This window comes from Arvicola amphibius, chromosome 1, assembly GCF_903992535.2.
Source record: "Arvicola amphibius chromosome 1, mArvAmp1.2, whole genome shotgun sequence".
Taxonomy (NCBI): Eukaryota; Metazoa; Chordata; class Mammalia; order Rodentia; family Cricetidae; genus Arvicola; species Arvicola amphibius.
Window position 1 is genome coordinate 123380811 of NC_052047.1, and position 16011 is coordinate 123396821.

Here is a 16011-nt window from a genome sequence, read left to right on the forward strand (position 1 = left end):
AACATGCTTGAAGGAGTGTGGGTGAGGGGTAACTTGCAGGAGGGACCCCCAGACTGCTGCATCATGAAAAGTCCCACCCCACATGGAAGATGACTTCATCATACTGTGTAGTGGGGTCCCTTCCCCTCTCTGTATACTGTAGCACCCTAGAGAACATGAACAGCCATGGAGACAGGGAATTGGAAGGAGTGGTTAGAAGGGGAGAGGGTCTCATGACCTTCGCCAGCCTTCTTTATTCTGAAGGAATGCCAACAGGCTCAAACTTGCCAAGAGTCTCCTGCAGAGAGTCACAGGGACCCTGATTAAGATGATCATGGCAGTTATGCTCAGGACCAGCATTCCACAGGTTCCCTGCCTTGCTTTACTATGCCAACCAGTAAAAGAAGTGCAGAATAGAAAAATAGATGGTACACTTGTAGTCTTTTAAAGAAAGCAAAGAGGAAGCCTGGCAGTGGTGGCGCATGCCTTTAATCCCAGCACTCAGGAAGCAGAGGCAGGCGGATCTCTGAGTTCGAGGCCAGCCTGGTCTACAAGAGCTAGTTCCAGGACAGGCTCTAGAAACTACAGGGAAACCCTGGCTCAAAAAAACCAAAAACAAAAAAAAAGAAAGCAAAGAGGACATGTTTGAATTCAATGGTTGGCCAGGCAGAGGACTCCAGTGTTTGATTGTGACGTCTGCATCTGTTGTTGGCTTTGGGGCATGAGTGTATGGTCGTTAGGATAACCCTAGCAATCTGCAGTAGTTGGGACTAAATGACTGAGAGATCAACTTCAGGAGGAGCTGTTTCTTTTTGACTGAAGGCTTCAGGGGCTTCAGTTCCTGGCCACTTGGCCCTATTGTTTTGGGCCAGTTTCAGAGCAGAGAAGCAGGAGTGGGAATCATGGTGAAGATCAGAGTTGCTCATGCCACAGTAGCCGGAAGGCATAGAAGGAAAGTGGTGGGGCTGGGTCCTACAGCCCTTTCATGGGCAAAGTGCCCAGTGACTTCTCTTTCCTCCATAAGCCCGCTATCTCATAAAGACTTTACCAAGTCCTATAGAGCTGCACGCTATGACCAAACATTTATCTCACAACCTTTGGGGGACAGCACAGCTCCAAACCATAACACTGTGCATTCCCCCTTCTCCTGGCTGTGTGGAGTTTCTGTAAGTTCCTTCCAGGGAAAAGCCATGGGATAGAAATCATTCTTGAGTGATGTGGTGGGGAAAAGGCACAGTCTGGAAAGTGCTGGCCTTGCAAGTGTGAGGACATGAGCCCAATCCTCCAGAATTTGTGTGAGAAAGCTTCAAGTGGTGGCACCTGCCTGTATCCCAGAGCTGGGAAGGTTGAGACTGGAAGACCCCTCACGGGTCAGCTCTGTGAGCTCCAGCTTCTGAGAGAGACCCTGTCTCAAAAAATAAGGTGGAGAGAGAGCAATTGGGAAAGATGCCCAACAGTGACCTTTGGCCTCCATCTTTGCACACCTTTTCATTAAAAAAAGGAAATTATACTTGTGGTATATGTCATATAGTTAGGACTATGTTTGGGTAGAAACAAAAGCTGTCTCCATAGATAACATTCAGATTTTTCAAGAAACCATGCTTAGGGAGAATGTCCCTGTCCCAGTCCTCTGATTAATTCCCTCAGGAAACTGAGCTTGAAGGCACCAGAAACTCAGGGTCTGGCTTCTAGCCTCGTCTTTAGCTCCACACTTCCTCTCAACTGCAGAGCCAGTATAGGAGAAGGAATGACGGGGTCTCCTCAGGCAAGCTGTGGGAGCCAGGGGTATTTAGGAAATGCAAGAGTCCTGGTGACTCAGACAGTGACCAGAACAGGTGTGTGTGTGTGTGTGTGTGTGTGTGTGTGTGTGTGTGTGCGTGCGTGCGTGCATGCGCGTGTGTGAGAGGGGAGAGGATGCAGACTGTTTGAAGAAGCTGGAGTTATGAGGAACCATGCCCAGGGTGATGTAGGATCAGGGGATTGGCATACACTCCCCTCTCTGACAAAGGTCAAGGTAGTAATATTTCAGGCCCTGAAGCCCGTATGGATCTTGTAGCTTTTCTGCTCGGCTCCAGGAGAGGCAAAGAGCCATAGGCATGAAAGAATCTGGTTCTCCCATAAAGCTTCATTTACAAGAACAATGGTGGCTGAGACTTGGTCTGTGGATTGGGTTTTCGTAGTCCTAGTTCAGAATGTGGTCTTGCGTTAGAGCAGCCTCCACTGCTTCTTCACAGGATGCTGGAAAGCATGTTCTGTGGATGCCGTTTGCTCTTGTCTAAAGTGGGGGTGGTGTTGGCACGTGTCACAGTGCTGTGTCCAGCCAGGGCTCAAGAAATGGTTTTGTTGTCAGCCTCTCCATTACAATGATTATTTCCAGTGAGGGACAGTAGCTCTTAGTGAAGGGGAAGCCTAGCCCAAAACCTTGTTTTGTAAGGCGTGTCCCCCTTGGTCTGAAGGCGTGCCCCCCCTTAGTCTAAAGGCGTGTCCCTCTTAGGCGTGTCCCTCTTAGGCGTGTCCCCCTTAGGCTAATATTGACTTATAAAATCTTGCGGGCCTGCGGCCTGCCTTCTCTTTGTTTTCCTGCCCTCCTCGCTGGAACCTTGGATTTGTAAGTTCCCTTTCTTTTCCTTTATTAAAACTGACTTATATATATTAAAGCTTGTCTGGTGAATCATAACTGCCGATCAACCACGCACCTTCATTTGGCGCCCAACGTGGGGCATTTGGGAGCCTTCAGCTCCAGTTCCCACACTGCGTGGCAGGGATTCGGCCTTGGGCTCTTGATTGCTTCAGAGCAGTTTTCCAGACTAGCCTGTCCCAGCCCCGCTTGTACGGAGCAAAGGACGTGTGTGTGCTCGGGTGACTCAGTCCGAGCTCGCTAACCCCTCAGGCAGCACCAGTCCCGGCTGAGTTCGGCCTGGGCCCTGACCTGCCAGAGACTAGCGGTTACTGCCGGAGTCCCAACATTCGAGCTCCTCAGGTACTGCAGACTCGGTTTGGCCGAGCGGTTATTGCCCTAGCAACCTACTGGCAGGGAACGGTCATTTCAGGTAAAATTTCTTTTGATTAAAAAAAAAAAAAAATGTCTGACCATATCACCGTTGAAAGCTTCTGCAGTCTATTTAATTGTACTATGGTAGAAATATTACAGGATACATATGATATTCCCATAACTTGGATGTTTATAGGGCTTGCAATTTTTCTCGTATTTGGTTTCTCCCTTACATGGTTTGAAAATAGAAAAATGATAAAGTCCTTACAGAATGAAACCAGGATTCTTAGGACAGAGGTTGAATGCTTAAGAAAGGGCACAACTGTTTTGAGTAACAACTTTAAGTCGGTCGAGGTATTTGCAAAAACAATTCAGACTGACACCAAGAAAGAGTTTGAAGGTCTCAAGGAAGGGAATAGGGCTTTGTCTGATATGACTCGGTCAAATGAGCAAAATTTAGAAAAACTACAGTCTGATATTAAGGAGAGATTCATTGCTGCGGAGGAGAGAACAGCTGATTTGGATCGTAAACTTCAGTCCCTGTCTGAAACATTATCAGAGAGAATTAAAACTGCTGAATGTGAAAATCGGACTTTGACTAAAGGATATGACAGATTGGCTGACAGATTGTCAATACAAGAAGGCACAATTCATGCCATGAAAATTCTATCCAAGGATGAGATACTAACTCTACTGGACAAACTTCATGTTTTGGAATCCTCCATGAAGGCCTTGGAGCATAATTCTGGACAGGAGATCCAGGCCTTACAGAAGGGAATAGTAAGCAGATTAGAAAAGATTGAGGAAATTATAGAACAGGAGCAAACGGTACAAAGGCGAAATTTAACTCCGTCAATGAGTAAAACTCTCCGGGATAATTTCCATAAAGTTCTACCTGCCTTTCCAATAGTAACGTCAGAAAAGGTGACTGGTTCCAAAAACCCTAAAGTCATCAAGGAATATACATGGGAACCCGTCCGTATGAATGATCTCAAAGAAATTAAACAAGCCATTATGAACTTTGGGCTACATTCGTCCTTTGTTAGAGAGATGCTCAAAACTTGGTCTATAAGCAATAAGGCAACGCCCCATGATTGGGTACAATTAGTATCAGCTGTTCTAGAGAGTGGGTCACAATTAAATTGGAAATGCATGTTCAGACAAGAGGCTAAACTTTTAGAACAGCAGGAAAGAGCAAAGGGAATTGAGATCTCCCTAGATCAAATTCTAGGTGAAGGACTTTTCTCCGATCCTCTGGAACAAGCGAATTATGATGAACACACCTTATCCATATGTACTACAGCAGCTTTAAAGGCTTGGGACAGGGTTCAAGACCCAGGACAGAGACTGGAATCATATATCAGAGTTAAACAGGGTCAGAGAGAACCCTTTAGTGATTTTTTACAAAGGCTAACTAAAGCTGTACAGATAGGGATATCTGACCCAGAAGCAAGACGTATAATAATTGAATCTTTGGCTTATGAGAATGCCAATGTGGAGTGTAAAAGGATCCTGGGGCCTTTAAAGATGAGATCAGCGCCCTTGGACGAATGGGTCTTACATACAATGAATGTTGAATCATTTGACTATGGCACTGAAGCATGGGTCGAAGAAGCAATTTCTAATGCAAAAAGGAGGCATCAAGTTACCAAATGTTTTAATTGTGGCAAGATGGGACATATTAAAAGGAATTGCAGACAACGGATTTTCAGAAATAATAATAATAATAATAACAACAATAATAATAATAACAATAACAATAATAATAATGCCTCTTCTAGAAATAACAGACGTAGGAGGACTCAGCCTTCAGGTATATGTAGGAGATGTGGAAAAGGCAGACACTGGACAAATGAGTGCAGGTCAACAAGAGATAGACAAGGCAACCTGTTGCCACTGGGAAACTCAATGGGGGGCCTCTCGCAGGCCCCCATGGCGAATGTGGTCCAGTCATTTCCAGTTACTGCCGAGAACATGCCTCGTCAAGAAAATTAGAAAGCCCCATGCCTGCTGTTAAAAGCAAAAATGGCCTGAAAGATGAGTTACGTGTATTTTGGCAGACTTTTATAAATGAACAAAGACCAAAGTTGAGAGTGTGTGTAAATGGCGTTTTTATTACTGGCCTACTGGACACAGGTGCGGATGTAAGTATCATTACTCCAGAATCTTGGCATCCGCATTGGCCTCTTCAGGATGTAAATGTTCAGTTCCTGGGAATTGGAACCCTATCTCAAGTAAGGCAGAGCACGAGATGGGTTGAATGCATAGGGCCAGAAGGACAAAGAGCAAAATTAAGGCCATATGTAGCCAATATTGCAGTGAATTTATGGGGCCGTGACCTGTTGCAGCAATGGAATACCCAAATTAACATTCCTGCTGCTTCTAGAGCCTATATCACCGAGGGAAATATTAAAAGATATTACAGAAGGTGGAAACCGGCTGTTCGGGCTGTACAAGAATGCAAAGCAATTGATGGCCCTTCAGAGATACGAACAGCACTGCCTCTAAAATGGTTGACTGAGAAACCAATATGGACAAAGCAATGGCCTTTAGCTGAGGAAAAGTTGCAGGCTTTAGAACAGCTGGTACAAGAGCAATTAGATGCTCGACATATAGAAGAATCTACCAGCCCTTGGAATTCTCCTGTATTTGTTGTTAAGAAAAAATCTGGTAAGTGGAGAATGGTGACAGATCTCAGGGCTATCAATAAGGTTATTCAACCTATGGGCTCTCTGCAATCTGGAATTCCTCTGCCATCTTTATTACCAAAAGGATGGCCTCTCATAGTAATTGATTTAAAGGATTGTTTCTTCACTATACCTTTACAAGAAAAAGACAGAGAAAAGTTTGCCTTCACAGTGCCTACTTATAATAACTCTCAACCTACAAGGAGATACCAGTGGACCGTCCTCCCACAGGGCATGTTGAACTCTCCCACCCTGTGCCAATATTTTGTAAATCAACCATTGCAAATAATACGCAAGCAATTTCCCAAGTCGATAATTTATCATTACATGGATGATATTCTGTTATCTGATTCAAACATGGCTACTTTAGAAAGACTGTTTGAAGAAGTAAAAATACTTTTACCTAAATGGGGATTGCAGATTGCTCCTGAAAAAATTCAGAGAGGAGATTCTGTTAATTATCTAGGTTATAAAATAGGTTTACAAAAAATTAAGACACAAAAAGCACAAATTAGGAGAGATCGGTTACGGACTCTCAATGACTTTCAAAGGTTGTTAGGAGACATTTCCAGCTTACGACCAGCTGTTGGCATAACACCTGATATGATAATTCATTTAAATAAAACCTTGGATGGTGAAAAAGACTTAAACAGTCCCAGAGAATTAACAGCTGAAGCAGAAAAGGAGCTGAGAATGATTGAAGAGAAATTACAAGAGACACATGTGGACAGGGTGAATCCAGAGCTCAGTTGTATTCTCGTCATATTGCCTTCCAAAATTTCTCCTACAGGAATTTTAATGCAGAGAGATGATATTATCTTAGAATGGATCTTTTTACCACATAAACCAAGTAAGAAAATAAAAACTTATGTGGAAAAAGTCTCTGAATTAATTATAAAAGGCAAATTGAGACTTCGTCAACTAGCAGGCATAGACCCAGCAGAAATTATAGTTCCTTTCACTGCTGATGAACTAAAAAAATTGTGGGAAGATAACGAACCATGGCAAAGAGCTTGCGCTAATTTTTTGGGAGAAATCAATAACAACTATCCGAAAAGCAAGAGGCTTAACTTTATAAAGAGAACTTCTTGGATTCTCCCCCGAATCATCCGTGATGCTCCAATAACTGGAGCACGTACATTTTATACTGATGCTAATAAATCAGGGAAAGCAGGTTACAAATCAGAAGATTTGAGTAAGGTGGAACAAAGCCCTTATGATTCTGTCCAGAAGGCAGAATTATATGCCATTCTTATGGTGGTACGGGATTTTAAAGAACCGCTTAATATAGTTACTGATTCACAATATGCAGAAAGAGTAATCTTACATATTGAAACTGCTGAATTTATACCTGATGATACAGAACTAACCTCATTGTTTATCCAGGTACAAGACATGATCAGGAACAGGCTTTGCCCTATGTATATAACACACATCCGATCTCATACGGGTCTGCCAGGTCCTCTAGCAAAAGGTAATGCAGAAATTGATCAATTGTTGATTGGTAATGTGCTGCAGGCCTCTGAATTTCATAAAAAACATCATGTCAATAGCAAAGGCTTGAAGAAAGAATTTTCTATTACATGGCAACAAGCTAAGGAAATTGTAAAGAAATGCCCTACTTGCTCTTTTTATAACCAAACACCACTGCCTGCAGGGGCTAATCCAAAGGGCACTCAAAGGAATGAAATCTGGCAGATGGATGTGTTTCACTTTGCAGAATTTGGCAAATTAAAATATGTACACCACACCATTGACACTTATTCAGGTTTTCAATGGGCAACTGCTTTAAGCTCAGAAAAAGCTGATTCAGTAATCACTCATTTATTAGAAGTTATGGCCATCATGGGTATACCTACACAAATAAAGACAGATAATGGTCCAGCTTATGTCTCTAGGAAAATGAAACAGTTTTTTGCTTATTACAATATTAAGCATGTTACAGGTATACCATACAATCCTACAGGTCAAGCAGTCATAGAAAGATCAAATAGAACTATAAAGGATATGTTAAACAAACAGAAAGGGGTGGAAAATACCCCTAGAAATAGGTTACATAGTGCTTTATTAACCTTGAATTTTCTCAACGCTAATGAGAAGGGGACAACGGCTGCAGAAAGACATTGGATAATGGAAAAGTCTGCTGAATTAAATCAACCAGTTTATTTCAAGGATGTGCTGACCTCGCAGTGGAAGCCAGGAGATGTGCTGCGTTGGGGAAGGGGTTTTGCTCTTGTCTCCACAGGAGAGGAAAAATTGTGGATACCGTCAAAATTAATAAAGGTTCGGTTTGAAGAGAAGAAGCCCCTTGGAGAAGAAAAATAATTCATTCACAAGGATGATGATCATACTGATGGTAAGAAAAGCATATAGGTTGGGGGCAGGGTTCTTTTCTTATCTCCACAGGAAACCACTCATCTTCAAAGAACTTAAGGGACCCTGGATATTTAAATACTGATGCATGGACACTAGTTACAACCTAATATGGATCAACACAGAACCCGAATATGTTTAGTAAGTATAAAACATTTTTTTACATATATACTGTGCCTTTATTTATATGTATATAGAGCTGGTTTTGGAGTTGGACTATGGCTCAGTCCTTCTTCAATTCCAAGCCTGTTTATAAGAGATATCTCAGAGTTTCTGTCTCAGGTCAGGAGCCATGAAATGGGACAGAATAATAATAATAATAATAATAATAATGATAATGATGATGATGATGATGATGATGATACTTGATAAACTTTCTTTGCCTTTCCTCATATCTGTCTGTCTTTATTATACCTTCCATCGAATATATATGTCTGTATATGTCTTTGTAGATAATGTTTACCTTTCCTGTAACAAACAACAAATTTTCCTTCAGTAATCTTTGAAGTTTCCAGGATGAAGATGGGGCCCCACAACATCAATTTCACCTGGCTACTATGACGTCATGTTTTTTAATAGCGCTAAAATTAGACTTTTTTTTGGTTTTTTTTTTTTTTTTTGGTACCAACTACACAAGACAGTTTCAAATGGTGTACAATTTTGACAACACTCTGGCCGGACCTCCTCAAAACACTCAGAGGAAATTACAATTTCCTCGACAAAATGTTATTCTGGGAATTTTACCATCATTTGCTTTCATGGAACCCCCTGAGAAGAACGTCGCCCCCATGTCAGCTAGAAGCAATCTTAGAGGACGACGCCCCCTCTCCCAACAGAGTTTGCCCTCTGGTTTAGGGACATCATTTAGTAGTTGGTATAGGGTTGAGGGAATGGGGGAGGTATTATATGGACTCAGGGGTGTTTATGAAAAAAAAAAGGGGGGGGAATTACCTGGTTTGATGGGATGATTGGTATTTGTGAATTATTGTTATTAGAAAATTGCATTGGTGTTGATTCTTGTATATTGAACATTGTATGCGAGTATGCTTCTACCTCTATTGTATGAGAGTATGCTTCTACCTCTGTTTAAAACAATTGTTATATTGAGATATTTATCATATTGCAATGTACATTTCTACCTTTGATATTATTTGTATAATGACATTGTTTACGTTTGGGGATATTGTCCTCATTTATTGCACAGTTGTTTTTCAGGTTTTTTAGATACATAGAAATTATATTTAGTATAGATAGTATAATCTTCGACCTCTTTGAAGAGCTGTAGAACATGGCCTTTAATCTAACCTAGAGTTTGGTACTTATGAGACACAATCACTCCTGGCAACACCACTCTACTCCCGAGAGAATGTTGAGCACCAAAGACACTCCACTGGGAGCTTGTCTTCTTCTTGGCAGAAGTGGCCTTTAGGCAAAGAAAAAGCCCATACCTCGACCACTGACAGAGTTTCAGAGTATCCGTAAATGGATAAAAACAGGATTGTCTTATCTTGCCAAGACAGGGTTGGACAGTTCTAAAAAAAGTTCCTTGCCTTTGAAAAATGTTATGTCAGTTGTGTTAGGCCTTAACCAAAGTTGGTTGCCTCAACATTGCAAAACGAAACTTTGGGTGACTGCCCAGGTAGTTAGTTGTCTCTGTCATTTGTTGCACATTTTGGAAGTTTCTTGTTTGTACTTCCTGGTTGCTTAAGTAATATTACTTCCCTTCTCAGATCTTTGATGGGGTTGAAGATTAGATAATTGTAGTTACCCTCTATATTATTTAGACTCCTTGAAATAGAATGCTTAGTAAAACTTTTGTTATATGTTTCTTCTTAATATTGTTTGTAATTTTATATTTATTATTTGTTCCTATTGAATATAGTTGTATTTGGTTTGGTTCTGTCTTATTTAGACAAAAGGGGGAGATGAAGGGGAAGCCTAGCCCAAAACCTTGTTTTGTAAGGCGTGTCCCCCTTGGTCTGAAGGCGTGCCCCCCTTAGTCTAAAGGCGTGTCCCTCTTAGGCGTGTCCCTCTTAGGCGTGTCCCCCTTAGGCTAATATTGACTTATAAAATCTTGCGGGCCTGCGGCCTGCCTTCTCTTTGTTTTCCTGCCCTCCTCGCTGGAACCTTGGATTTGTAAGTTCCCTTTCTTTTCCTTTATTAAAACTGACTTATATATATTAAAGCTTGTCTGGTGAATCATAACTGCCGATCAACCACGCACCTTCATCTTAGGAAGGTCACCCCAGGACAAATTTGATTCTCCTTCTCCTGGCTTAAAAATAAAATGAGAGCACCGATTGCACTTAACACTTCTGTCATCAGACACGAATCTAGCACTGCCAACTCCCTGTAACATCTGCTGGCAGGTCTGTGGGTATACTTCACATCAACTCTGAATTCCTGAAGGATCCATGCTCAGTTTTGTACCTTCAAATTGGAGATTGAAGTTGAGAATTTCACAGTATTGGGACAGGTCAGGACTTGACGGTTGTTTGGGAGGGTAGGACATTGTCCCCATAAATAACATTCTGTCTTCTCAAGTGTCCCCCGCATGACCAGCCAATCCTTCTGCACTTGGGCTAATTTCTTCCTTGCTGGGCAGCCATTTGTCCTTAGGTGTTCAGAAAGGGACATACATTTTTCCTTTTACCCTTTCTGTTCTCCTAGAACATCCCCAAGTCCCTGCTCTGGGGATTACCTGTGTGGTGACATCGTTTGTCACTGTCAGAAGCCAACATGTGGTATCTGAAAAGCGGGCTTTTATTTGATCAAAGGGCCCCTGGCATTAAGATGTCCAAATTATTTTATTTGATTTTTTTTCAGAGCCATAAGTCAGTGTCTGAGGTGTACCTTGCAGCCGTCTCTTTACCCGAATCCCCACTGCTCTGATCCGGGCAGTCGTGCTTACTCCTGAGCCTTCTGCTGATCTCTCTGCTTCTGCTTAGGGGCCCTCATTAGTGTTCCTCCCCTGTTCTCTACATAGTGGCCATATTTTTGTCTTAATGCAGTAGAGCTTGTCTTAAAACTTCCTAGTGTCTCCCACTAATCTTGGAAGGAAATCCAAGATTTCTGTAGCTGGTGATCCATAAGGCTCCATATCACCTATCTCTCTGTTCTGTCCCCAATGGCACCGGAGCACTTGGTCCACCAATCGTATGTTGTAAAGATGCCCCATCTTAGGACTTTGCACCCCATGTTCCCACCCGTCATGACATCTGCAATGAATCTCTTCTTGTATTTGTGACAGTTACTATAAGCTTCATGGCTCAAAACGTTCTGAAATCAATGCCACACCTTCTGGAGACTCTGGAAGGTTCTGGAGGAAACTTTATTTAAACCCCTGTCTATTCCAGAAGCAGAGGCTGCTTGCCGTCTTGGCTCATGGCAGCATCTCTTGGATGTCTGCCTCGACTGTCACATCTCCTCCACCCTTCTTTCCTTTTCTCTCCTTATAAAGACCCCGTGGTTTCAGGGGCCCCACCTAAATGGCGCAGTAGAACCACCCCACCTCTTTGATGTCCCTTCTGACATGTGATAGAAAATAGTGTGTTTGTAGGTTCGTGAGATTACGACATGGATACTTGGGGGAGGAATGATATTTTAGGCATCATATTGCTTCTTTGGAAGTGGCCTATTTTACTTTTATTAAAAATAGATATCTTCGGTCTTGGGTCCCAGTGGCGGCGGCCCTGGGGAGGGGCGTAGTCAGTCCACGTCAGCTTTCCATGGGCCACCACTGGTGCGGGCTAATGGGAACCGCAAGTCCGGCACTAAATTGGAGCCGCTGGAGGCATCGGCGGGAAGGGAAATGGTGTCGGTAGTGTACAAGTCTGCCGTGCAGAGGGGAGTGGAAAATGGACGATGTATTACTAAGCTGGAAAACATGGGGTTTCGAGCGGGACAAGGATTGATAGAAAGGTTTACGAAAGATACTGCAAGGTTCAAGGATGAATTAGACATCATGAAGTTCATATGTAAAGATTTTTGAACTACAGTATTCAAGAAACAAATTGATAATCTAAGGACAAACCGTCAGGGCATATATGTGCTCCAGGACATCAAATTTCGCCTGCTTACTCAGCTGTCTGCGGGAAAACAGTATTTAGAACACGCATCAATGTATCTAGCATTTACATGTGACTTAATCAGAGGTGGCTTGTCAAACTTGGGAATAAAAAGTATTGTAACAGCTGAAGTATCTTCAATGCCTGCCTGCAAATTCCAGGTGAAGATAAAGAAGCTGTAGGGTGCAGAGAAACAGGAGAGAGGCTACTCCTGTTCAAAGTACTGCAAGTGCTGATCTCCGCTCACTGTTGGCGGTCTGTGCTGGAGCAGAGAGGGCTTACCTCACCAGATTCACATAGACCAAATCAAAGGCGATGAGGTCCTTCCACCATGACGTAAACTAACTGAACTGTTTGAAGTGATGTCAGTAAACTAGACACCAAGATGTAAAGCTCTTTATTTTAAACATCTTTACTTCCTAGTGTGATAATGTATTTAACCATAGATTGAGAAGTGAAACTCAGGGTGCGTTGAATTGCTATATAGAAAAATATGTACCAATCAGAATAGTTTCTATTCAAATGACCAAAATTTGTTAAAGCATAAATGTGTTTTTGTTATTTAAAAAAACAAACCACTATGTTAAATTAAGCTTAATTTTATTGTATTGTTTATAGTTTATTTCTGTCGAGAGAATTTGTATGCTTATATAAGGATTTCATTTATATATTGTATGTTTATATGTATATATAAATACATATGTTACTGTCAAAAAAGAAAATAGATATCTTCATAAAACATATTTTGATTATGGCTTCCCCTCCCCATATTCCCCATATTCCTACCAGTTTTTCCCACCTCCTCTCACATCAGGATCCACGCTCTTTCTGTCTCTTGCTAGAAAACCAATAGACATCTAAGGAAAAATAATAAGAGAAAATACACCCATCAGATTCAGTGTGGTAAGATTTATATTGAGGTCTTTGATCCATTTGTGCATGGGGATAGTTATGGATCTATTTTCATTCTTCTCCATATTGACATCCAGTTATGCCAACACCATTTGTTGAAGATACTTTCTTTTTTCCCATTGTATAATTTTAGCATCTTTCAAAAATCAGGTTTTCATAGGTGTGTAGATTAATATCCGGGTCTTCAATTTGATTCTATTGTCAACCTGTCTGTTTTTATGCCAATACCAAGCTGTTTTTAGTGTTGTAGCTCTATAATAGAGCTTGATGTCAGGGATGGCGATGCCTCCAGAAGTTCCTTTATTGTACAATATTGTTTTGTCTATTGTGAGTTATTTATTTTCCCATTTGAAGTTGAGTATTGTTCTTTCGAGGTCTGTGAAGAATTTTATTGGGATTTTGATGAGAATTGTATTGAATCTATAGATTGCTTTTGGTAGGATTACCATTTTTTATTATGTTGCTCCTACCGATCCAAGAGCATGAGAGGTCTTTTCACTTTTTGATATCTTCAGTTTCTTTCTCCAAAGACTTAAAGTTCTTGTACAGTTGTTTCACTTCTTTGGTTAGTGTTACCCCAAGATATTTCATATTATTTGTGTGAATGGTGATGTTTCTCTAATTTCTTTCTCAGCTTCTTTATCATTTGTACATAGGAAGCCTACTGATTTTTTTTGAGTTGATCTTGTATCCTGCCACATTACTGAAGATGACTATCAGCTGTAGGAGTTTCCTGGTAGAGGTTTTGGGGTCATTTATGTATACTATCATATCATCTGCAAATATCAAAAGTCTGACATCTCCCTTTCCAATTTGTATTCACTTAACCTTCTCCTGTTGCCTTGTTGCTCTAGCTAGAACTTCAGGTATTTATACTGGATAGATATGAAAGGAGTGGACAGCCTTGAATTGTTCCTGATTTTAGTAGAATCACTTCGAGTTTCTCTCCATTTAATTTGATGTTGGCTGTTGGCTTGTTGTATATTGCTTTTAGTATGTTTAGATATGTTCCTTGTTTCCCTGATCTCTCCAAGACGTTTATCATGAAGCAGTTTTGGATTTTGTCAAATGCTTTTATAACATCTAATGAGATGATCATATGGGATTTTTCTTTCAGTTTATTTATATGGTAGATCACATTGATAGATATTTTCATATGTTGAACCATCCCTGCATCTCTGGGATGAGGTCAACTTGATCATGGTGGATGATTTTTTTGATTGTGTTCTTGGATTTGGTTTGCAACAGGAGACCACTTTCTAAAAAACACCAATAGCACAGACACTGAGAGTAACAATAAATAAATGGGACCTCCTGAAACTGGAAAGCTTCTGTAAAGCAAAGGATACGGTCAAAAAGACAAAAAGACAGCCTACAGAATGGGAAAAGGTCTTCATCAACTCCACATCAGACACAGGACTGATCTCCAAAATATATAAAGAACTCAAGAAATTAGACATCAAAATACAAAATAATCCAATTTAAAAGTGGGGTACAGATATAAACAGAGAATTTTCAAAAGAAGAATTTTAAATGGCCAAAGACATTTAAGGAAATGTTCAGCATCCTAAGCCATCAGAGAAATGCAAATCAAAATGAGATATCTGAGATAGCTATCATCTCACACCTGTCAGAATGGCTAAGATCAAAAGCACCAGTGACAGCTCATACTGGAAAGGATGTAGAGTAAGGGGAACACTCCTCCATTGCTGGCAAGAATGCAAACTTGTACAACCACTCTGGAAATCAGTATGGCAGTTTCTCAGAAAATTTGGAATCAACCTATCTCAAGACCCAGAAATACCACTCTTGGGCTTATACCCAAAGGATTCTCAATCATACTACAAGGACATTTGTTCAACTATTTGTAATATCCAGGAACTGGAAACAACCTATATGCCCCTCAACTGAAGAATGGGTAAAGATAATGTGGTACATCTATACAATGGAGTACTTCTTAGCTGTAAAAGACCGACATTGACATCTTGAAATTTGCATGCAAATGGATGGAACTAGAAAAAGCTACCCTGAGTAAGGTAATCCAGACCCATGAAGATGAGCATGGTATGCACTCACTCATAAGTGGATATTAGCCATAAAGCAAAGGATAATGAACCTATAGTCCACAACCTCAAAGAAGCTAAGTAACAAGTTGAACCCTAAAAAAAACATAGATTCCCCTGGGAAGAGGAAATAGACAAGATCTCCTGAGAAAATTGGAAAAATGGAGGTGGGGGGAGAAGGGAGGGAGGAAAGGGAAGAAAGGGAAGAGGGAGAAGGGGAAGGGGGGACTTGAGAAAACTGGATGGTCGAGACAGAGGAAAGACAGAGATGAGAGCAAGGAAAGAGATATCTTGATTGAGGGAGCTGTTATGGGGCTAGCAAGAAACCTGGCACTAGAGAATTTCCAGGAATTCACAAGGATGACCCCAACTAAGAACCTAAGCAATAGTGGAGAGGGTGCCTGAACTGGCCTTGCCCTGTAGTCAGGATGAGTGTTCTTCTTGTCCCATATCCTTACTAGCATGAGTTGTTTTTGTCTTATTGATCTTGGTCTCTGACTCATGTAAGTTGAAATCTCAAAGCAGGTTTGATTTGTATTTCCCTGATGACCTTAAGGGTTTTGAACATTTCTTTGAGGGCTTCTCAGCTATTTGCATTTCCTCTTTTGTGAATTTTCTGTTTAGATCTGCACCCCATTTTAAAAACTTTTTTCCTACTCATTTATTTTCATTTTAATTGTTTTTTATTGAGCTATATATTTTTCTCCACTCCCCTCCCTTCCTCCTTCCTCCCCTCTACCCTCTCCTATCATCCCTACACTATCAATTTACTCAGGGGATATTGTCTTTTTCTACTTCCCATGTAGGCTAGATTCATGTTTGTCTCTCTTAGGGTCCTGTTTGTTGTTTAGGTTCTCTGGGATTGTGAATTGTAGGCTGGTTTTTATTTCCTTTATGTCTAAAAGCCACTTACAAGTGAGTAATATTATATTTGTCTT

The 16011-nt window shown here is 41.1% G+C and overlaps 1 pseudogene; it reads left to right on the forward strand.

Annotated features, from left to right (window-relative positions):
• The first annotated feature begins 11845 nt into the window (after window positions 1-11845).
• Window positions 11846-12280, forward strand: LOC119804432 (annotated as a pseudogene).
• Window positions 12281-16011: the final 3731 nt, after the last annotated feature.